This window comes from Apodemus sylvaticus, chromosome 5, assembly GCF_947179515.1.
Source record: "Apodemus sylvaticus chromosome 5, mApoSyl1.1, whole genome shotgun sequence".
NCBI lineage: Eukaryota > Metazoa > Chordata > Mammalia > Rodentia > Muridae > Apodemus > Apodemus sylvaticus.
The window spans coordinates 134,772,082-134,795,406 of record NC_067476.1 but is presented as its reverse complement, the minus strand read 5'-3'; the positions used below and the strand labels follow the sequence as shown (position 1 = coordinate 134,795,406).

The window sequence follows — 23,325 nt, the reverse complement described above, 5'->3', positions numbered from 1 at the left end:
TCCTTCCTTCCTTTCCTTCTTCCCTCCATATAGGACATGATATACATTACTTAGCTACTTATTTAGCTCAATGTCTGCTGAGCACCACTAGCTTTTATACCATGACGAGAATGCACTATCATCTCAAACTCTAAGCATTCACAATTAAATCTTTTTCTTCCACAAGAAATGTTTGGCCAGGCTGGAGAGATGGATCAGTGGTTAAGAGTACTAAATGCTCTTCCAAATGTCCCGAGTTCAAATCCCAGCAACCACAAGGTGGCTCACAACCATCCATAAAGAGATCTGATGCCCTCTTCTGGGGTGTTTGAAGACAGCTACAGTGTGCTTACATGTAATAATTACAAAAAAAAAAAAAAATACAAAAAAAAGTATCTTAAAAAATGCTTTGGTCATGGTATTTCCTCATAGCAATAGAACATTAACTAAAACAACATTTTAGTGTGTGTGTGTGTGTGTGTGTGTGTGAAGAAATTCGCATGTGCAATATTCCTAGTGGTAGTATATACTAAAGTTGTGCGCCACCACCGCCCAGCTCAAATTTATTTCCTATTTTCCAACAAGTCTACTACAAGTGTGTGTGTGTGTGTGTGTGTGTGTGTTATTTTGGATTTTTTCCTTAAAGGAGGGAGGGAGACTGTATAAAAATTAGTTGCTATCAGCAGCATTGAAATAGCATGTCAAGGAACTAGAGAGATGTCTCAGTGTCTAAGAGTACTGACTATTCTTTCAGGTTCTTGAGTTTGAATCACCCACACCCACAGAGCACACAGTCATGTGTAACTCCAGGTCTTTTTGTTTGTTTTTTGTTTTTTTGTTTTTTGAGACAGGGTTTCTCTGTGGAGTCCTGGCTGTCCAGGAGCTCATTCTGTAGTACAGGCTGGCCTCAAACTCAGAAAACCACCTGCCTCTGCCTCCCAAGTGCTGGGATTACCGTATCTCCAGTTCTATGAGGATCTAGCCCACTTTTCTTGCCTCTACAAGCATCATGCATTTGATACATTGATATACATGCAGGCAAAACAACCATACTCATAAAATAAACAAAACAACCATACACATAAAATAACCAAATACTTTCAAAAATTGATATGGTCAGTTTATTTTTATGAATGAGTAAATATACTCATAAAATACATAAACACATGAACACAAAAATATATAATTAACATAAACATAAACAGAAAATACATAAATATGTAAATAAAATGAAATTAAAATCTGGGGTTGATGGGAGGAAAAATAATATGATTTTGTCCCTATTTGTGACTTGCCAATTTTTTTTAGAAAACGATTAATTTGTTTTTCAAACTGAAGTGATAATATCATTGAAGGTGGGAAGACTGAGTATCTGTACATTTTGAGAAGTAAAACATGGTGGTAGAATTAATGTGAGTTGGGTGGATATGTTTATGCACATGAATGAAAGTGTCTGTGAGAGAAAAGGGTAATGGCAAATATTTACACTGGGGTTACTATGACATGTAGCATTCACACAAGTGCTCTGCCACAGACCCTCACCGTGATCCTACATGCAAATTTAAAGTCTAATAAGATAGCAATTTATAAAGTATCAGGTTGGCAAGCATCCATGAGTTTAACAACACAGTCTGCTAAGGTGGAACCATGAAAACAGAGACTCCAGCATGAACAGCCCCAAGCAATATCTAGGGAAACTGGGGATATCTATCAAAATGACAAGTCCACTGACTCACTGAATCTAGCAATCCATTCCTGGGAACTCACCCTAGAGACTTTCTTAAACACCCATCTATTTTGTGGGTGTTTGCTAACACTTATTAAAGCTGATGATAGAGTGGACTCACACCCAAGTATGCCTGGGTGTGGGAACCTGTCAATAAACCATGGTACAGCTACTCAAAGGAATATCACTGTTGTTATGAGTTCCTTGATTTTCTTTTGGTTTGGAGGTCTTTCTGTAGAGAAACTGTATTGCCTTTCTCCTCATGTCAGAGAATCACCTATTCCCACTCTTTGGCATATCTGTGTTTTTAGTTGTCTATGATCATCATTGATTTGTTTTTTTTTTTAACTTAAGTGATCAATATGGGCAATACATTGGGTTTTGCTTTTGAAGAAATTATCATATATTATTGTCTCCATGACCTATTAACCTTCAAATGTCAACAGCATATATCCCATAGTCAACTGAAGAAACATCAGTTGTTGCCATTCCTAGATAAGAAAGGGTAGATGGTAGGTCTATGAGAGATTGTGTTGATTGATGATTGATATGGGAAGGCTCATCCACTGAGATGGCAATAACCTTAAGCCAGTGGGCATGGGTTGGATAAGCAAGCAAGGTGACCAGAAGACAGTGACTAAGCAGGAGAAAAGTCAAGTAAGCATGTTTGCTCATGGTTAGTGCCTTGTTGTTCTTAGTTTGTGTATGCTCTTGTAATAATTAATTGTCATCTGGTAGTATCAGATTAAAAAAACACATTCTTTATCTGAGTTTCGTTTGGTTAGTGTGGTTTTTGGTTTTTACAGCAAACAAAAAACAATTTATAAGAAAAAGTTAGTACTCCAAAATTGAGTTTGTGGTTGCAAGGGACCAGGGAATTTCACTTTGGAAGAATTGGAGGATGTTAGGACCCAAAGCATAGACAACAATCTACAGAGCTTAACGAGTCTTGGAGGAGCTGGAAAATCAGATTGTTGAGGGTCATGCAGAGAGTAGATGTCAAGATCCTAAGAATTCAGTGAGAAATAGGCTCTACGAATAATAAACCAGAGGTCATTTGTGTGATATTTTGTCAAAAATATTTCTGAGTTTTCAACTGTCCTGAAAAATTGACTGAGCCCAAAGTAAAAGCTAACGAGATTATTTCTTTGACAAAATATTGATTCTGCTGGATGGTCATTACTGAGCCATTAAGGTACAAAGTGAAAAGGAGCAACAAGTGGGGCAAAAGTAATGATAAGCCTGAACTCTGTAAGAAAACAAAAAACAAAAACAACCAAAAAAAAAAAAAAAAAAAACCCAAATGCAAACAACAACAAAAACCCAGCACTAGTTAGTTTTAGGTGATAGTCAATTACTGAAACCGATAGGAATTTTTCAAGGGAATTATTAGCATTAAAGAGAAGACTCTTGGCCTGGAGAGATGGCTGAGAGGTTAAGAGCCCTGAATGCTCTTCCAGAAGTCCTGAGTTCAATTCCTAGCAAGCACATGCTGGCTTGCAGCACTGTGTGATGGGATCTGATGCCCTCTTCTGGTTTGTCATAAGCGTTGGCTCTGTACTCACACACAATGAATAGCTCCTGCTCTGCACTGGAAGCCTCGGAAGACACTCTAAAGATGCCACCCAGCTAATTTTGCATCTGTGCTTGTCAGACACAGGCAAGATCGCTGAAGTCTTTGCAGTGTTAAAAAAAAGTACTCTCTTCTAAGTATCAAGGGACTGGGGTCACAAGTGTTGATTCATAGAATAATCAAAGGGGCCCTGTGGTAAATAATCCAATGCACATGTAATTAAAAACAACCTAAGTTTTCAATCTGCATGACGTGAGCTAGCAGGAAATGATAGAAGTTAATTTTTACAATTTTTCTGTAGTGAGAGTTGAGTGAGATACCTTAAGATCCCTGAAGATTGAATAGCTCTTCAAGATTTTTTTCTTTTCTTTTCTTTTCTTTTTGTTAAAGATTTAGTTATTATTATATGAAAGTACACTGTAGCTATCTTCAGATACACCAAAAGAGGGCATCAGATCTAATTACAGATGATGATTATAGATGGTTGTGTGTCACCATGTGGTTGCTGAGATTTGAACTCTAGACCATCGGAAGAACAGTCAGTACTCTTACCCGTTTAATCATCTCACCAGCCCAGGAATTTTTTCTAAAGCTGTTTCTGAGGTCAGAAACCCAAAGAATTATTTAGACAGCAGGCACAGCTCTTTTAAAATGGTTCCTAGCAGCTATCCAGATAAGGTTGTCTGAAGAGCAAAACCAGCTCCTTTAGAATTAGTACCAGTATTGTTATTATTACTATTATTGGTTTTTGGAGACAGGGTTTCTCTGTGTAGCCCTGGCTCTCCTGGAACTCACTCTGTAGACCAGGCTGGCCTCGAACTCAGAGAATCCACCTGTCTCTCTGCCTCTCAAGTGCTGGGATTAAAGGCATGTACCACCACTGCCCAGCTGTTATTATTAGTTTTATTATTGTTGTTTGCTTTCTGATTTTGATAAACCAAGAATTACTTTTAGAAGCTTTTTTTAAAAACTTGGCCAGTAAATCCAAGAATTCTTCTAGAAATCCATGAGCTAGCCAGCGAGATTTTGAATTTTTGGTAGCACAGAGAGAGCTGTCTTGAGTGGAAAGACACCTGTCTTAAACAGAGAGGTTTTAGAATAGCAAGAGACAGTTGGAGCAGAATAGAAACCACACACACACACACACACAGAGAGAGAGAGAGAGAGAGAGAGAGAGAGAGAGAGAGCGAGCAGAGGAGCAATCAGTCTGGGAAAGCGTCTCATCTGCAAAGCCAACTCAGCACAACATAAGCCCCAGCTTGGACCTATGGTTTGACTTCAAGGTGCTTGTTTCCCTGCTGCTCTCAAACACCCTTAGGAACCCACACCTAGACAAGGTTGGTCCTTGGCATTTGTGTTTTTTTTCCTTTCTATATGTGAGAATTATGATGTTGATATATTTATTGCTTAGACTACAAGTAATGATTACCAGGTAGCATCAGCTCCTGAGCAATCTACATTCACAGTGTCATTTACATGATTTTCAGCTAAGACCCTGTAGCACAAGAAGAACATCCCACAGGCATTTCTGTTCATCATTTTTATAATTTACATATGTTTCTGCATGACTTTGAGCTAAGAATTCCATTAAAAATCTCTGCTTTTACCTTGTGACCAAGTTCATGAGAAGATTTAACTTAGCATGCTTAGGAGTAGGCAAACTTGTATGTGAACATAACCACATTCCCTAAGTAAAGTCTCAATGCTTCCTTTTTTAGAAGAAGATCATTGTTTTGGAAATGGTGCCCATGTTCTCTTTGCAAGAGAACAAATAAAGAGAAATAAATAAATAAATTCTGATCTCTCCTGTCTAGATAGTTGTGCTGGATATTCCCGGTAGTCAAGTTAAATATCTGGAATGAGCTAACACCCAAATAGTTGGCTATTGTGGGGAATTTTCTTAATTATAGCTTTCGAAATGGGAGAACCCTTATATGGTCTGGATGTTTGAGTTCATAAGATCCACCTTTAATCTAAGCCACAGCTTCTGGTGGTGGCTCACATACATAAAGGACTCTGAAGATGACACATCCCTCCTTCTGTTTGTCTACTTGCCCTACCTCTGGCCAGCAGGATCATTTTCTTTTTAAACTGGCATTACAACTTATTTCTTCGGAATTCTGATATATACTGAAGGCCAGCTGAGGCATGAGGCCACATGGACTAAACTGCTACTGGATTCTTGAACTTTTCCCTGGTAGACAGGCACTGCTGGGCTAGTAGAACAACACAGCTCTTGAGCCATTCTAATAATCCTTTCCAACATGATAGAAGGATTGAATCTATCAGTTCTCTTTATCTAGAGAACCTTTACTAATACAGCTAAGGGGTTTGTTCTTGTTTTTTTTTTTTTCAAAATGTTAAGATTTTATTTACAAAGCTTTTCCTGTTTTACAGAAAGCAAAAATGTTGTTGCAGTCGCAGTGTAACTGGCAGATAGGACAGTCAACTCACCAATCACAACTGTCAGGATACAGCAAGAGTCTTACAGGAAAACCCAACAATGTTTATAATGTTATTGGGGTAAAGTCCCAAGGCTTGGTGGTGGATTACCAATAGACTAAGGGGAGGAAGGCAGAATGTTGTGGGAACTATTCTTTGGCTCTTTGGGTGGGGGTATCCTGGGGCTTGTATCACAGCTACCTTTTTTAAACAGCTACGAAATCCAGGAGCAGTCCAACCAATACTCAACAGTTCTGTTTCTTGCAGGTTGTTTCAGGTCTTAATCATCTTCTCCTTTGTCATCTGTTTCTCTCTTTCTCTTTTCACCCTTCCCACTTTCTTCCTCCTCTTCATCCACATCTTCCTCCCCACTTACTTCATCTTCATCATCTTCTACTTCTACATCCGCATCTTCATTCTCTTCTTCCTCACATCCTCTTCTTCCTCTTCCTCCTCTTGGTCTTTGTCCACACCATCCACCTCTCCATTCGAGTCTGGGGCTTCCTCTACTCTCTCCACCTCCACATCGGAGTCAGGTGCTTCCTGGTCCTCTCGGCCATAACCATCCTTATAGGACAGCTGGGGCAGGAGCATGAAGACAGTTTCTCAGTAATCACCCTGGTTAGTGATCCCACAGCTGTCCAGATCCAGGCTTTTCAGACAATCCAACGTTTTCAAGAGCTCCAAGGTTTTGATATCTTTCAGGTTATTTCCACTTAGGTTCAGATGTGTGAGGCTTGGAAGTTCTTCTGCTAGTCTGTCTGGGAAGATTCTATTTTCACTGAACTCCAGCTTTTTCAGTTTAGGTAGCTTCGGGAGGTCAGAGACTGAAAACAAGCGCACACTTATGAAGCTGGGGAACTCTAAGTTCACAAATTCATCTGATAACCCCTCAATTTTTCCATCCATTGCATTGCAATTGTCCAAGAAAAGTTCTAGAACAGCTGCCGGGGTCCAGTTCCTCAGCTCCAGTTCCTCCTCTTCTTGTCTATGTTCCCCCTATACCCTTCTCCAAACTTAATTTTCCGCGGTGGGGTCGGAGGGGCGGGGGGAGAGGCAACCCGACCTGCGCGGTGAGGGCTGTTGGAGGGATGCGGTTGGAGGAGGCAGCATGGTCCCGGGCAGCTTGTGGGCATGCAGAGCCCCTGGAGCCAAGTTTCTCCAGGGAGAAGAGAGAAACCATTGAGGGAAAAGAGGGCTGGAGCGCGGCTCTGGCCTCACTACCGCCTCCCCCTGGCCAAAGCCACACACTGCGCTTAAGCCAGAGATGCTACAGGGTGGCTGCTTGCCTCCATTTGGCCCATGGAGGGGGCTGCTCAGCTGCAGAGCTCCAGGAGCAGCCCAGACTGGGGAGGCTCATGGAGGGCGGGGCCGGAACCGAACCCGCCTTAAATTCAGCCATGCAGGGGTTTGTCCTTTGTTTGTTTGTTTGATCAAAGCCCTGAGGAAGGTGTGCTGGTTAACAAGCATGCTACACAGGGTTTGTCATGGGGTTTTGTGCTTGGCTCTGAGGGTTGACTCAGTAACTATTAGGTGAAAAATACTTGCAGTTTGCCTGAACTCTGAAGAAGACACAAAACAACAATCTTGTTTCCTAATATCCTTCTTTAAGTTTTGTTTGTTTGTTTGTTTGCTTGTTTGTTTTTCCGAGACCCTGAGGTCCCAACTCTTTTTGTAGCTCTTCTGAGACACCCTGGGTAGCTCTCCAGGCAAACCCCCAAGGACCGCCCCTTCCCCACCCCTGGCCTGAGGTCACAAGGCCCACCACAGCTTGATGCATGCCCAGCAGAACCATGGGGATGTCTGCACAGCAATCCAGCTCCCTGTGTTCATCAGCCCAGTGTCACGAGCTCTGGCAGGGATGTGTGTCAACACTCTTGTACTCACAACCTGTGCCCACAGTGGTTTACAATTGGAGTTGGTTAGCCGAAATGAGTGAATATTGAATGTCCGTGTCAGGGACGTGTATAGATATGTGCAATCTTCATTGGCACAGTTAGGTCAGCTCAGAAATTTCAAACACATGTTACTGGCTGTGTGTCAGGTTAGAGATCTCAGCAGCTGACATTGCACATAGGGGCAAGGACAAACACGATCATATTAATGCTACTCCCTCTACCAGGGAACGGCCAGCTCTTTTCAGTCATTTGCCTATGTGTTCTTTTAATTATATTGATCTTTTATAAAAGTCAATGGTTTGTATTACTTTTAAATTTTCATTTTCTCTATGCATCGCCCTTCTGACCTCGTTTTTATTCTCCACTTTTGCACATTAACAATTTCATTCCTTTTTCCTAAAGATGTTTCATAGTTGTGTCTGTTTAGAGCAACATTTCTTATAGCTCAGCCTTTCCTTCTGTTATGTAGTTAAGACTTACTTTGTACACCTGACCCTGCCTCTACTGCCCAGGGCTTGGAAGACTGTCCTGCTGCTGTTTTAAAGCTGGGTTCTGACTGTTGAGTGAGAAGAAAAAGAGAGCAGTGAGTGAGTGTCCTCCAACCTCCCTGGGTTGGGGTGAGGGGATTACAAATAAAGAGGGACCTGTGTAAGCACTGAGTTCTCTGACCACCTTTGAAGCTGGTGTAATCACAGTGCCTAAAAAGAGAGGGAAGAAGGAAGGGGAGGCCTTTCTGCTTTGACAGTGTTGGTTATAGCACTGAGTGGTCAGGTCATCAATGTTAGACAATCAGGAAAAGTCCAAACTGGCCATCCAGGAGGTTCCCGGAGCTGGGCAATCACGACCCTGGATGAGGAACTGAACTTATATCTAGAAACCAAATTTCTGTATTTACTCTGATTCAAGCAACACATGATCTAGACAAACTGATGTGTCTGTGCCTAGCATTAATATCATTTGTTCTGTCTGAAAATACACAATATGAGTAATACTTGAAGGCTCTAGTATATATCTTTAGTCCTTGAAAAATATTGGACCTTTAAGCACAGTTTTTGAGAGTATAATGAAACCATTTCATCTTTCTCCTTTCTCCCTACTAAGTGTGAAATCCTGGAACTAATGGCTGAGAGGCCTATTTAACAAATCAAAGAAGCCTGCCTATAAGGTTCAATCAGCAGAGCTCAGCACCCAACTTATACAGGGAATCATGTGCCCTCCAGCCTGGGGATAGGGCTGCCCTTCCCCCACCTGCCATTCCTCATGTAATCCAACCATGTTGGACCTGCTCTGTTACATCAACAGATCATCCTGATCTCTTGGTCTGGCTCTTGCTTCTCCCCTCATCTTCTCTCCATATTGTCCCCTATGGACTCACCCAGAAGTTCCTGGTTCTGGCTATGCTCTCCTTTTATATATAGAAAATGTTGTCCTCTACAGTGCCTAGCATGCAGTTTTAGTTACTGCTTGTTGACAGCAAATAAATAGCTGAGAACAAGTGCACACAGTGTGGTAGAAACAGATATACGCAGATGAAACACAAATACTTTTAAAATATAAAGACATGTTTTTTATTCCCTATTATAAAATGGGTTTCCTCCATGTACATGCTATTTTTCAAATCGTTAAAAAATGATCTGTTTTTATGTGTATGTGTGTTTTGCCTCCATGTATGTTTGAGTGCCACATGCATGCCTGGTACCAGCAGAGGATAGAAGAGCACATCAGATTGGTTTTTTCTTCTATTTCTTTATTTCATTTCTTTTCCTATTGTCAAATATACAAATATTTGGAAAAATCACCAGCAAACTTCCAGAAAGAGTATTTCTACATGGGAGCTTTCTAGTGATAGTGTGTTTGCTTTGGAGGAATACATTCAGATTTTGTGTTTATTAAGGAATAAAAATAACTTATTGAGGTTGAGGGACCTCTCCTTTGCATGTACATCTCCTGATATGCTGCAAAAATTGGTTCATAATGTCCTGCTGTTACTGCATTTTTAACAAAATTATTGCCTTTATTTACATTCTAGTCCTTTCCCTCCTCCTGTATTAGAGCACACGTGGTTTACTCTCACATTTTGTTCCTCAGGCTGCACATTTTCAGACAGGAAATGTAAGAATCCTGTTGGACATAGACACATTAGTTAGTCTACAAACTCTGTTTTGCTTGAACTATAGAAATTTAATTTGACAATAAGTTCAATTCTTTATTCTGATTCCTGATTGCTCCAGGCTGAGAACCCTAGGAAATGACTTTAAAGACATTGATCTATCAGCTCTATTTGGTCACCTGAGTAATCCAAACTGCTGTCAAGGAATGAAAGCTTTCAACCTTCTCCCTGAGCTGCCTTTCTGTGCTGGACTCCATTTGCTTCAATGTTGGTCTGGTATCTCAATTTCTGCATGTGTTCTTCTTCAGTTTTAATTCCACGATAAATTTCAGATAGGCTAGAGGACTCCCATTCACTGGTGTCTTTTCCTTCTCATTTCCTTCTCAGTCATGACTCAGCTTAGAAAAACACATAGCTACATAGTTTTTGAAAATCAGTAAGTCTTCATCTGGCAGAGGGAAAACCGTTCATAAGATACTGAGTGACTTTGCCCCTGTGCGCAAGGCTAGTTGCTGAGAGATGTAGCTGATAACAAGCTGCTCCCGTCAGTAAATGTCCTGTCTAACACCTCTGAGCTAACATATTAGGGTCAGCCAGTATTGTACATATCTGCATAGGAGAGTTCCCTAATAGGAAATTCAATATACTTTGGGTCACATAAAGCTCGTTACATTATACATCGTCCAGTCTGGTATGCCTTCATTTATGTCAGGATTTAAATACAACCTTAGAAGATATTAAATCCCTCACTGTGCCCACACTGTATCCTTCTTTATAATGATGACCCAGAAAGAATACTTCCTTAAACTTCAGTCTGTGATCTATCTATTATCTACCTCATTTATTCATCAGTACACAAAATAAACTATCTATCCATTTGTGGCCTGAAATCAGAAACCATGATATACATGCAAATCCTTTCCTGTTATTGAAATAGACAGTTTACTACATGACTCAAAGAGGTCATTTCATACTGTGGTGATACGGCCCTTTAATTTTTGAACTGTTCCATTTTAGTCAGAAGGACAACAAGGATATTATCTTGTAGAGCAACAAACTAGGACTAAGGTGACCCCACTCACTACAACGTTGGTATATTTCCAAGTCCAATGGGAAAAATCTGATTTTCAGGACTAGGCCGGTACAGAAGCTTAAGTTATACTCATCTGAATTCCATTTCACCAGCGACAGGCGAATCCAAGTCATACAACTTATTTGATTCCATGAATTTTTAGTTTACAGAAATAGATATATTAGCAGTACCATTGCATTGAACTCCATATTGTACAAAAGGCAGTAACAGGTCTGTGAAACAACAGATATAGGTTCATGTCTTGATAACCCAGCAAACTCCAGATTTTTGTGAAAAATCATGAACAAACACACCTGTTGAGTAAGAATACATGAATATAAATATATGTTTCAAGAATAAATTCAACATAGGTGGTTTTTATATATATAACTATGCTGAAGCTGCTGGCCTCTAATAACTACTAAGAACTTTGTTCCTTATTCTGAGACTAACACTCACTGCTTGGGAATGTTCCATTTTAGTCAGACGGATCAGTGAGGGATCAGGTAATGGATGGATTGCTAGGCCTCTTTCTCTCTTGCCCAGAAGCTTAGACTCTCACTTGCCAGGTGGGAGGAGGTTTAGAACAACAAACTGTTATAGACCAGGAGAGTCATACTCACAGAAAGAAAAGCTTTTACAAAAGCAAATGTGCATAAACACACATGTATTCATACATGCACACTCATCACATACTTACTCACTGAGCTTAACAATCTGTATAATCAACTTACATACCTACACAGCCGCCCCTAAACTTACATACATATGTGTATGGAGCAAAAGCCCAAGCACCAGTGCAGGAAGAACTCATTCATTCTGGATGGAAAATAAGCTTCAGCCTTTATTGCTTAATTAATTGCTTTTATTGCTAAAGGAATTAAACCCAAGTCCACAAGAAAACAGTTTTGTCCGCTTTAATAAAAGTATACTTGCCTTGTTTTAAGAAAAAAAATGTTTTGCCTCATGGTAATGAGAAGCCTGCCTGCTCTTTCTGCTGTCTCTGAAGGTTCTACTTTGTCCCTCTTTTGCTCTGTCTTGTGTTCTATTGTATTTTGCTATGCTTTAATTTCTTATTCTCTGTCTGCATTCTGTGTTTTCCTATTTCCCTTTCTAATGTCATCATTCCTACCTTTTCATGTACCTGTTTTGAGAAGAATGGATCACATGATTTTTCTAAGCACCCTATTTTTTTTATGCTTACAACAGTTCACTTAAAGTTCAGACATAAATTCAAATCATAACCTGAATGAGTTTACAACAGAGATGTTCTCACATGTTTCCATTAAGAGTGCTTACATAACTATATATTTTGTGTCACTAGCTCCACAGGTTTTTGGAAAGTTAAAAGCTATAATTGTTAAAACAAACAAGTAAAAAAAAATGGGCTAGTGAGATGGCTCACCTGTTACTAGCACTGACTGCTCTTCCCTAGGTCCTGAGTTCAATTACCAGCAACCACATGGTGGCTCACAATCATCTGTAATGAGAACTGATGCCCTCTTCTTGTGTGTCTGAAGACAGCTACAGTGTATTTACATATAATAATAAATAAACCTTAAAAAAAACCCTGCATAACTCTAGTGTCTAAGTTAACAATGGAGTCTGGTATTAATAAACCCAGGAATCATTTTTTTTCTTCTGTCCTTACACCTATAATAAATTATTCATTTCTTCTTATGACCTTTGATTAATGATTTTGCAGCACTATGGAATGTATTTAAGTTGGAAATTCTGTGTTTGATCTCAGAAAGAATTAACTCATGACACAGTGAATCCTGTCAGAGTTGTAACTGCAGTTTTTACATTAAAGATTTAATAGTAGTTCTTTCATAAAGGACTTAATAGTCACTAATATAGTTTTAGGAGTTAATATAGAATCATCAGTAGTTATTAAGAAATCATTTGTTTGTCTACATAGTATCACAACAAGTTATTATATCTTCATTGATCTGTGGAATATCTGTGGGAAAGGGTATACTAATGCCCAGGAATTATTATTTAATTTAATTGTGACAAGAAATCATATCAATAGCAGGAATCAAATCTTGGAAATGTGTTTCCCTTGGCCTTGCCTGCAAGGGGTCATCCATCCGGCTTTACAGCCATGGTGAAACAATCTCAGGAAGAGATGCTTGTCTTTAGCCTTTCTAGGTGGCTCAGGACAAAAAAATGACAATGTGCCAATTTAAGCTTCCTCAATATCAAAATAAGACTTGTAAATATAGAGATTGAATACATTTTTAAATATTGTGCAATGTTTCATTGCAGAACATGACAGTTTCCTCTATGACTCAGTTTGTCAGAACTGCAAGCTTTTCAATGATTGTAAAAACAAGGTTACAGAGCTGGGCAGTGGTGGCACACTCCTTTAATCCCAGCACTTGGGAGGCAGAGGCTGGCAGATTTCTGAGTTTGAGGCAAGTGTGGTCTACAAGAGTGAGTTCCAGGACAGCCAGGGCTATACAGAGAAACCCTGTCTCGAAAAAACAAAAAACAGAAAAAGCAAAACAAACAAGCAAACAAAACCACAAGGTCACATCTGTAATTTATTCATTCATCTATCTATCGATATATCTATGCAGAGACTTCTTGTATTTTATTTTATTTTGGTTTTTTGGATTTGGTTTTTTTCGAAACAGGGTTTCTCTGTATAGCTCTGGTTGTCCTGGAACTCACTATGTAGACCAGGCTGGTCTCAAATACAGAAATCTGCTTGCCTCTGCCTCCCAGAGTGCTGGGTTTACAGGCCTGTGCCACCACCAACTGGGGAGACTTCATTTCCTTTTTTTTTCGATTTTTGAGACAGGGTTTCTCTGTGTAGTCCTGGCTGTCCTGGACTTCACTCTGTAGACCAGGCTGGCCTCGAACTCAGAAATCCACCTGCCTCTGCCTCCCAAGTGCTGGGATTACAGGTGTGCGCCACCACACCCGGCTGGGAGACTTCATTTTTAAGAATTGATTCTGATGAAATTATATTTTCACAGGCCTGGTTTTAAAACTTTGTACATCTGGGCAGTGGTAGCGCACGCCTGTAATCCCAGCACTTGGGAGGCAGAGGCAGACGGATTTCTGAGTTCAAGGCTAGCCTGGTCTACAGAGTGAGCTCCAGGACAGGCAGGGCTGTACAGAGAAACCCTGTCTCGACAAAACCAAATACAAAATATGAAACAAAAATAAATATTTTTAAAAAAACTTTGTACATTAATTATATTTGAATATCTTCACCTGTTAAACTTAAAGGGTGTATTTATTTATATATTTGCTTGTTTATTTATTTGTGTATTTATTCACTTTACATCCTGATCACAGTGCCACCTCTCATTCCAGTATCCCTTATAACTCCTTCCCACTTTCCACTTTGATGTGTCCCCATGGATACCAACCCCCGATGGCACATCCATTTGCAGCAGGACTAGATATATCCTGTCCCACTGTTGCCAGGCCAGGCAGCACAACTAGCAGAATGGAATCTAAGGCTAAGCAAGAGTCAGACACAGCTCCTGCTGCAGTTGTTAGGGCAAACGCATGAAGAACAAGCTACACATGCCGACATATGTGCAAGGCACAGGTCCAGCCAATGTGTGCTCTTTACATGGTGGTTTAGTCTCTGTGAGCCCCCACGGGCCCAGGTTAGCTGACTCTTAGGGCATCTTCTGCTGTACTTGACCATTCTGGCTCTTTAATCATTCCCCCTACTTCACACAAGTCTACCAGAGCTCTGTCTGACACTTCACTGAGTGTGTGCGGACAGAGAAGGGAAGACTTGGAGCTCTGAAAGGATCATCTAAAATGTAGGTGGAAAGTGAATATGGAACATTGAGGGCATCCTGAAAACATCATGGGCAGCAAGAACAATTGGCTTCATTGAACGTAAACAGGCAACAAAGCTAAAGACAGATTTAAAATGTTTAGTCAGGAGTACAAGAAAAAGGCATGCCAGCCACAGGAGCCTTAGGTGTGCCCAGCCAGTGAGCCAAATGACAAGTTACAAATGGGGTAGTGTGTGTGTGTGTGTGTGTGTGTGTGTGTGTGTGTGTGTGTCTTTCATTCCGTGAATCCTTAGACATCAGGGAAATGCAAATAAAAATTACACTGTTATTCCACCTTACACCCATCAAATACTTCAGATAAAAATGCAAAAGACAGCACGTATGGGCAAGGATGTGGGGCAAGGGGAACACTTCCCCATTGATGGTGGGAATGAAAATAAGTACAACCTCTCTGGAAATTAATTTGGCAGTTTCTCAGGAAACTGGGAATAATTCTACTCATGACACAGCCATACAACTCCCAAACGTATACCCAACCTATGTTCTACCATTCCACAGGACACCTTCTCCATTCTGATCATAGGAGGTTTATTTGTAATACCAGAAGGTAGAAACCATCCTGATTCTCCTCAAGAAATGAATGGGAAAAGAAAATATTTCATTTATACAAATGGAATACTTCACAGTTATTAAAAACAAGGACAAAATAGTCATTACAATATTGATTGCATTCATGGGGTTTGTCTCTTGTATGCAGTATGGATTCCGGTTTTGTTTTTTTTTTTTTTTTTTTTGGTTTTTGGTTTTTGGTTTTTGTTTGTTTGTTTGTTTTGTTTTGTTTTGTTTTGTTTTGTTTTGTTTTGACACAGGGTTTCTCTATATAGCCCTGGCTGTCCTGGAACTCACTCTGTATACCAGACTGGCCTCGTACTCAGAAATCCACCTGCCTCTGCCTCCCAAGTGCTGGCACGTCTGGCTGCCTTTTTTTCTTTTTTAAATGATTTATTTATCTTATTTGTGTGAGTACACTGTTACGGTCTTCAGACACACCAGAGGAGGGCATCACATTCCATTAGAGATGGTGGTAGGCCACCATGTGGTTGTTGGGAAATGAACTCATATTCTTTGGGAGAGCAGGCAGTGTTTTTAACTGCTGAGCCATCTCTCTAGCCCCGGGTTATGTGTTCTTTTATGGTATATGATACCACATGGATTTGAAAAGGCTTTGCCACAGTGATGACATTCATAAAATTTCTCTCCCCAGTGCGTGTGTGTGTGTGTGTGTGTGTGTGTGTGTTGTTGTTGTTGTTGTTGTTGTTGTTGTTTTTTCCAGACAGGGTTTCTCTGTGTAGCCCTGGCTGTCCTGGAACTCTCTCTGTACACCAGGCTGGGCTCAGAAATCTGCCTGCCTCTGCCTCCCAAGTGCTGGGATTAAAGGCGAACACCACTACCACTGGCTCTGAATGTGTCTTATGTTTTTGGAGCTCAAAGTTTTCTTCAAGGGATTTAACAACTCATTCCAAAGATTTCTCTCCAGTATGTATTCTTTTATGTATTTGTAGCTTACTGTTTTGTGCAAAGGTTTTACCACACTGGTTACATTCAAAAGGTTTCTCTCCAGTATGTATTCTTTTATGTGTTAGAAGACTACCATTTTGGGTAAAAGCTTTACCACACTGGTTACATTGAAAAGGTTTCTCAGCCAGACTGTGATGGTGCAAGCCTGTAATCCCAGCACTCTGGAAGGCAGAGGCAGGCAGATTTCTGAGTTCAAGTCCAGCCTGGTCTACAGAGTGAGTTCCAGGATATCCAGGGCTATACAGAGAAACCCTGTCTCAAAAAAAAAGGAATCAAAAAAACAAAACAAAACAAAACAAAACAAAAAAAAAAAGAAGAAGAAAGAAAAAAGAAATGAAAAAAGAAAAGGTTTCTCTCCAGTATGCATTCTTTTATGTGTTAGGAGATGACTGTTTCTTGCAAAGGCTTTTCCACAATGGTTACATTCAAAAGGATTCTCTCCCATGCATTTTCTTTTATGTCTTAGAAGATGACTATTTGTGTAAAAGCTTTACTACATTGCTTACATTCAAAAGATTTCTCTCCAGTATGTGTTGTTCTATGTATTTGAAGATGACTTTTAACTATAAAGGCTTTACCAAACTGATGACACTCATAGGATTTCTCTCCTGTTTGTAAATTTTTGTGATATAAATTGATGTGCAAAGTGTTTGCCACATTGGCTACATTCATAAGTCTTCTCTCCAGTATGTGTGCTTTTATGTCTTTGGAGATTACTGTTTTGTGAAAGGCTTTACCACAATGGTTACATTCACAATATTTCTCTCCACTATGTACTATTTGACGACTTTGAAGAGAACTGTGAGATACAAAATCTTTAGCACATTGGTTATACTCATAGATTTTCTTTCCAGCAACTCTTGTTTTATGTATTTGGAGACTACTGTGATATGCAAAGGCTTCAAAATATTGGTCACTTTCATAGAGTTTCTCTCCAGTATGAATTCTTTCTTGTCTTAGATATCCCTATTAGAAAGGGTACGTGGTATAGGGATTAAGGTTTTTCCACAACAACTTTTACGACTCTCGCAACTGACAATGTCACAAAATTTGGCAACATTAGTACAAGTATATGGTTGTCAAAAGCTTTAGTATAAACTATATGCTTATTAGAAGATTTTGGATATACACTTATCACCAGTCCTGGAACTCACTCTGTAGACTAGGCTGGCCTCGAACTCAGAAATCTTCCTGCCTCTGCCTCCTATGTGCTAGAATTACAGGCAAGTGCTACCACTGCCCAACTCAGAGTGGGATAACTTAGAAATTTTAAGGCGCCGCGCTGTGGTGGCACACACCTGTAATCCCAGCACTTTGGGAGGCAGAGGCGGGTGGGTTTCTGAGTTCAAGGCCAGCCTGGTCTACAGAGTGAGTTCCAGGACAGCCAGGGCTATACAGAGAAACCCTGTCTTGAAACTACCAAAAAAAAAGAATGAAAGAAAAAAAGAAAGAAAGAAAGAAAGAAAGAAAGAAAGAAAGATAGAAAGATAGATAGAAAGAAATATTAAGGTAATGTAAAAAAAAGTAAGAGAACAAAATGCAGAATGCAGATGCAAAGAGGAAAATGGAAGTAGCTTCAAAGAGAGCAGAAAGAACAGGCAGGCTTCTTAACCATGGGATAGAATAAGTCTTTTCTTAATAAGAAGGCTGTGTTAGTATTAAAAAAGAGAACCTTACAGACTTGGATTTCATTCACTTAGCAATAAAATGTAAGAAGCTTTTTCTTTCTCTTTGCAATAAAGTTTGGAACTTAATTTTCATCCAGAATTAGTGAGTTCCTTCTATACTGGTTCTTGGTGCTTAGTCTTTTTCTCCATATACAAATGCAAGTAAGGATGTATGTGTGTGTAAGTATGTAATTATGAGATAAGTATGTAGCTCAACCCAACTGATTTGAATGGTGATGTATGAATATGCAAACATGAATTTATATATGAATTTATGTTTTGATTTTATAAAAGTGTTTTCTTCTGTGGATGTCACTCATTTTCCTGATTCAAAGAAGTTTATTGCTCCCAACCATTCCTACCCTGACATGCAAGTGGCATGTAAACAAGAAGAAAGGGGCTCTAGCAATTCATCCTTTACATAATTACCTGCTGCTTTATGATGAAGAGCTAAACAAAAGGGAATGCAGTTTCTGGTCTCAAAAGAACTCCAGCAGGTCAGCTTCAGTAGCAAAGTGACTTAGGCTAAAGATAAGGAAATGTTTTCTTATTAAACAGTAGCCATAAATATCTCCCAAGTACAAGTCTTACCCTCAAATGGCATTCTTCCCATTCTGCCACCTCAAGAGGAACCAAGAAAGAAGAACAGATGGGACTGGCAAACTGGTACTGCTAATGTTTCCTGTCCAAGTCATTCCAGGTCACTTGAGGTTCTAACTTCTGTTGAGAGGATCCCTGCAATTATCAGATAGGAAAGCAAACCCTGGTAACAGTTAAGAATGGAAACCCAGTGCAGATTCACTTTGTCAATCTAGATCACACTCGAGAATCTAATACCAGGGTAATATTTGCCAGGGTACTTAGTATGCAATAGAGCTTGGGAAAGATTTAAAGGCAACAATGAGTCCAATCAGTCTACTTCTAGGTATATAATAAAGCTTAAAGTGTGATTACATAGAAAGTCTTCTACAAAGCACCTGTGATAAAGAGGGTGTTTTCTAAAACTGAAAGACCTAGCATTTATTGTGGCCACATCTTGAATTAACTAAAATCCAAAGACTTGAGTACACTGTGGGATTTTTCTTAATTTTGTTTTTGGACCTGAGAAAAATCTTAATCTGGATCTCTCGAGGTGCAAAGATTCACCTTTAAATTAGGCCACAGCTTCTGATAGCAATCTGCCTACACAAAGGATATTGAAGATGGCAGATCTTTCACTTTTTCTGTTTGTCCTTCCTCTAGATAGCAAGTTCATATTATTTATATTATTTTATTGTTTTGCTGCATTAGAGCCTATCTCTTTGAAATTCAGGTATATGCTGAAGACCATCTGAGACATCTAACCACATGGTCTGAACAACTATTGGATTCTTCAACTTTCCATTGGTAGAAAGCCAGTTTTGCATTAGTTGAACCACAGCCTGAGAGCCATTCTAATAAATACATTTCCTACATTATATAGAGAGACTCATTCTATCATTTTGTTCACCAGGAGAACCTTCACTAATGCAGCTGTGAGTTTGTTGTTGTTGTTTGTTTTCAGACCCACTGAGGAAGAGGTGCTGGTTAACAATAGTGCTCCACAGTATTTGCTGGTATTTCCTTCTTTGCTCTGAGGGTTGTCTCAGAACTATCAGGTGAAAAGTACTTGCTGTTTAAGTGAACCCAGCCTGAAGGCACTAAACAATATCTTGTTACTGACAATCTCTCTTTAGTTGGTATATTCTGGGGCCCGATCCAGTTGTGGGACACATTGACAACTGCACTAAATGTTGAGTGATGGATATGGAAGCTATCCAGCCTGATGCCAGGTGAGGAAGGGTAAGTGCCTGCTGAGTGCTGTGACTGGAGCTCAGGTGAGGTCCAAATTAGCAATGAGCTCAGCACTGGATCTCTGCCCACAAGGGGAGAAGCAGGTAACTAAACAGCATGGACCTGGATTTCTGGGTCCTTCTAGGGCTCGATGGGAGGGCACACAGGTAGAGTATTAGAGGGAAGGCACTAGTGCTACTGAGATGTAAATCTGCAGATCTGGAAAAGGATTGGTTTCAGGCTGGAACCACTGGGTAGTTTCTCTTCAGTCCACTGGAATCCTAAGGGTGGTGCTCATGTCACTCAAGACACATGAGCCAATCAGAACCTCCACACGGCCTTGCCAGTCATTAGGGGAGGAGGCTCTTCTGGTTCCCAAGCCTGAGATTTTTTTCTTGGTAACTGAGTTGGCAAGATTTGTCCAATGTGTTCTGTTCTGAGTGTGTCTGCTGGGTGCTGTGTGGGAGCTCAGACAAACTCAAAACTTCAGACATGCTAAGTGCAGGGTCATCTCTCATAAAGGGGAGGAACAAGCAGTTTAGCAAAGGGTGCAGGTGTGGTGGGTCTTCCTAGCAGCTGGATTGTAAGCAGCACCCGGAGCTATGGCTGCCTGTGAGGTCCTATGTGGTTCTAGTCTCTCCTTTAATCCATAGATGGAGTTTGAATAACATTATTATGGAGTCTGCCTCTGCCTCTGTACTAAACTTTTGGAGCTTGTGTGTAGAAAAATCCTTTGCAAAATGCACACCCGAGAGGCCTCATTTCTTTATTATCTTCTAGAAGTTCTGCCCTTAGCATTTAATGTGTATGTTTAAGATCTCTTTGTAGTCCTTAATACTTGAGTATTATTCCACTGTGTAAATGAACCACATTTTCACTATCCATTCTTCTGTCATGGGACTTGTAAGTTGTTTCCAGTTTCTGATTCTCACAAACAAGACCGCCATGAACATGAACATAGTGGTGGAACGTGGTCCCATCTGACATGGCGGGGCATCTTTTGGCTATATTCCCAAGAATGGTATTGCTGGATCTTCAGTTAAATCTGTTTCCAATTTTCTGAGGAACCTCCAGACTGATTTCCAGGGTGGTTGTAAGAGTTTGCAATCCCACCAGCAATGGAGGAGTGTTTCCTCCTCCTCCTCCTCCTCCTCCTCCTCCTCCTCCTCCTCCTCCTCCTCCTCTTCTTCTTTTTTATTTGGTGCCACCACCCCTGGTCTTTCTCTTATTAATGTTAATGACTCCAGGACAATCCTGGCCAGACTGCACTAGTCCAGGATGCAAAGGTGTGGCTAATGCCTCAGCAAATGGTAAATGCTAGGACCTTCAGAACAGCACCTATGGCTGTGGAAAAGATGTCTGAAACATGGGTTCAAAAGCATTTTGCTTCTGAAAAAATTAAGGATTCAATATGAATTATGAGAAACTTTCCACATCTAATAGAACAAAAGCGGGTGTGATGAGAGCCAACTAGTTAGAAAGATGGTAAGGAAGGAGATAAGCTATAAAGAGATTAGGAAGTGGTGATCACAGGATATTCCTCCCAGCCTAATTATGTTGTTGTTGTTGTTGTTGCTGCTGTTGTTTATGCTTTCAAAGGCAGACAAATTCTTGAGTGGACCTGGACAGAGCCAGGTTAGGCCCAGATGTGATAGAAATGCTAATTTCAGGACTGGTTCCCACTCAGCTGGTTTAGCATCTGTGCTAACAGAAGCATTGAGATCCCTGAATGTTTTGTAATGTTAAAAGAAAATGTCTGCCTACCTTATCCTTAGTATTAAGGGCCTTGGCTCAAGGGGTGCTGATTTTTAAGACAATGAAAAGGGAATTTGGTGTAAAGACTGCATGGATATGTAAAATAAAAGCCTTTATAATAGCAAGGGTGAAGTTCTTGGGGAAGAGTCTCCAGGAGGTCATAGAGAGAGATCTCTAGAGAAACAAATCACAGAGAAAGAAAGCATTACTAAGAAAAAGCAGGCTGGAAACTTGTCTCCAGCAGAGCATAAGCCTTCAACTTAGACCCAGTATTTGAGTGCCAGTCCTTTGTTTTGCTGCTCCCAGACACCCCTGTTCTTAGAATTCCCCTCTAAGCCCAGGCTTCATCCTTGACAAAGGGAGTATATTTTTAATATCACTAAATTTTGAATCTATATATCATGGCTGACAGAAAAAGTCTCATTTATGAACCCATCCAAGTCACTTCCAGACACCAGCTCATACCCAACTATTTTGATTTATGATTCTTATGTAAGTGTAGTTACAGTCCATGGTGAGCTTCCATGTGAGTGCTAGGAAGTAAAGGGTGCTGAGCAGTGCTCTTAACAACATGGGTGTATTTGCAGACTTTAAAAATCTGCTGACCATGCCATTTTGCTCGCTACCTCTTGTCTGAAGTTCAAAATATCTGATGCTTGTGTTTATCCTGCAATTATTGAATGTAACTCTTTGGAACTGTAAGACTGATTAGATGTCTTCAATTATAGTTTGCTTTCTCCGTGGTGTGTTTTATGTTAGCAATAGACATACAGAGGTGTTCTTGTTCTTTGGGAGATCAGAACCCAGAAAATCATCCTTTACAACTATAGAAACCAAAGAGGAATATTTTTCAAACTTTATCTCAAGAGTAGTTATGATCTGTCCCATGCTTTTGTTTGTTTTGTTTTGTTTTGTTTTTCTGAGTCAGGGTTTCTCTCTGTAGTCCTGGCTGTCCTGGAACTCACTCTGTAGACCAGGCTGGCCTCGAACTCAGAAATTCGCCTGCCTCTTTGTCCCAAGTGCTGGGATTACAGGCGTGTGCCACCATGCCAGGCACTGTCCCAGGCTTTTAAAGTTAGGAGTCATTCCAAGATTAACAATATAGACTTCCACGAACAAACAACCCTTTTAAGGACATTCTCAGGGGCTGGAGAAATGGCTCAGTGGTTAAGAGCACTGACTGCTCTTCCAAAGGTCCTGAATTCAAATCCCAGAAACCACATGGTGGCTCACAACCATCTCCTAATGAGATCTGACTCCCTCTTCTGGAGTGTCTGAAGACAGCTACAGTGTACTTACATGTAATAAATAAATAAAGCTTAAAAAAAAAAAAAAGAACATTCTCCTTTATTTCTAATCCAAACAATGTCAATTAATTCCTCAGTACTCTATTGGAGAAGACTGTTATGGTAGCAATGGTGGCCCAAAAGGATAGAATTAAATATATACTGTTCTTTATTACAGACTCAATATGTATTATATAATATTGTTTAGTTAGTGAATCAAGGTCAGCTGATATTCTAAATGAAACCCTGTCTCGTACAAAAGTAAAAAAACTCAAAATTATATTTTTTAAAGGCCAGCTGACTATTGTTTCTGTTTCTAACTATTGCCAAATATAAATTTTCATTAATTTCTATATTGTTAACTATGGTATTTTCTCTAATCATGTTCGAGGTTGAAATTCAACTTGTTTTTTCTGATTTGCCTTTCATTTATAATGTCGAGATTTACACAGTGTGAATTTTTTTCCATTGTTCAAGGTACTGGGGGACCCTTCGGGCTTTTCCCAGTCCCACACCCTCCTTACAGCTTCCCCCTCCTGCTTTGAGTCAAAGCTAGGCCAATTTCCATTTTCCACCCACAGGATCCTTGAGTAAAATATTCTCAGAATGTACTGAGAGTCACCTGACCCTCTGGAAAGTCCCAGGTAGAGTTCA

At 40.1% G+C, this 23,325-nt stretch overlaps 1 protein-coding gene and 1 pseudogene across 1 annotated transcript in view; one reads left to right on the top strand and one right to left on the bottom strand.

The window, feature by feature from the left end:
* Positions 1-23,325, top strand: part of LOC127686031 (zinc finger protein 431-like) — a 252,177-nt gene that overhangs the window by 125,668 nt on the left and 103,184 nt on the right. The window lies entirely within an intron of this gene.
* LOC127686435 (acidic leucine-rich nuclear phosphoprotein 32 family member B-like) lies at positions 5,992-6,903 on the bottom strand (annotated as a pseudogene).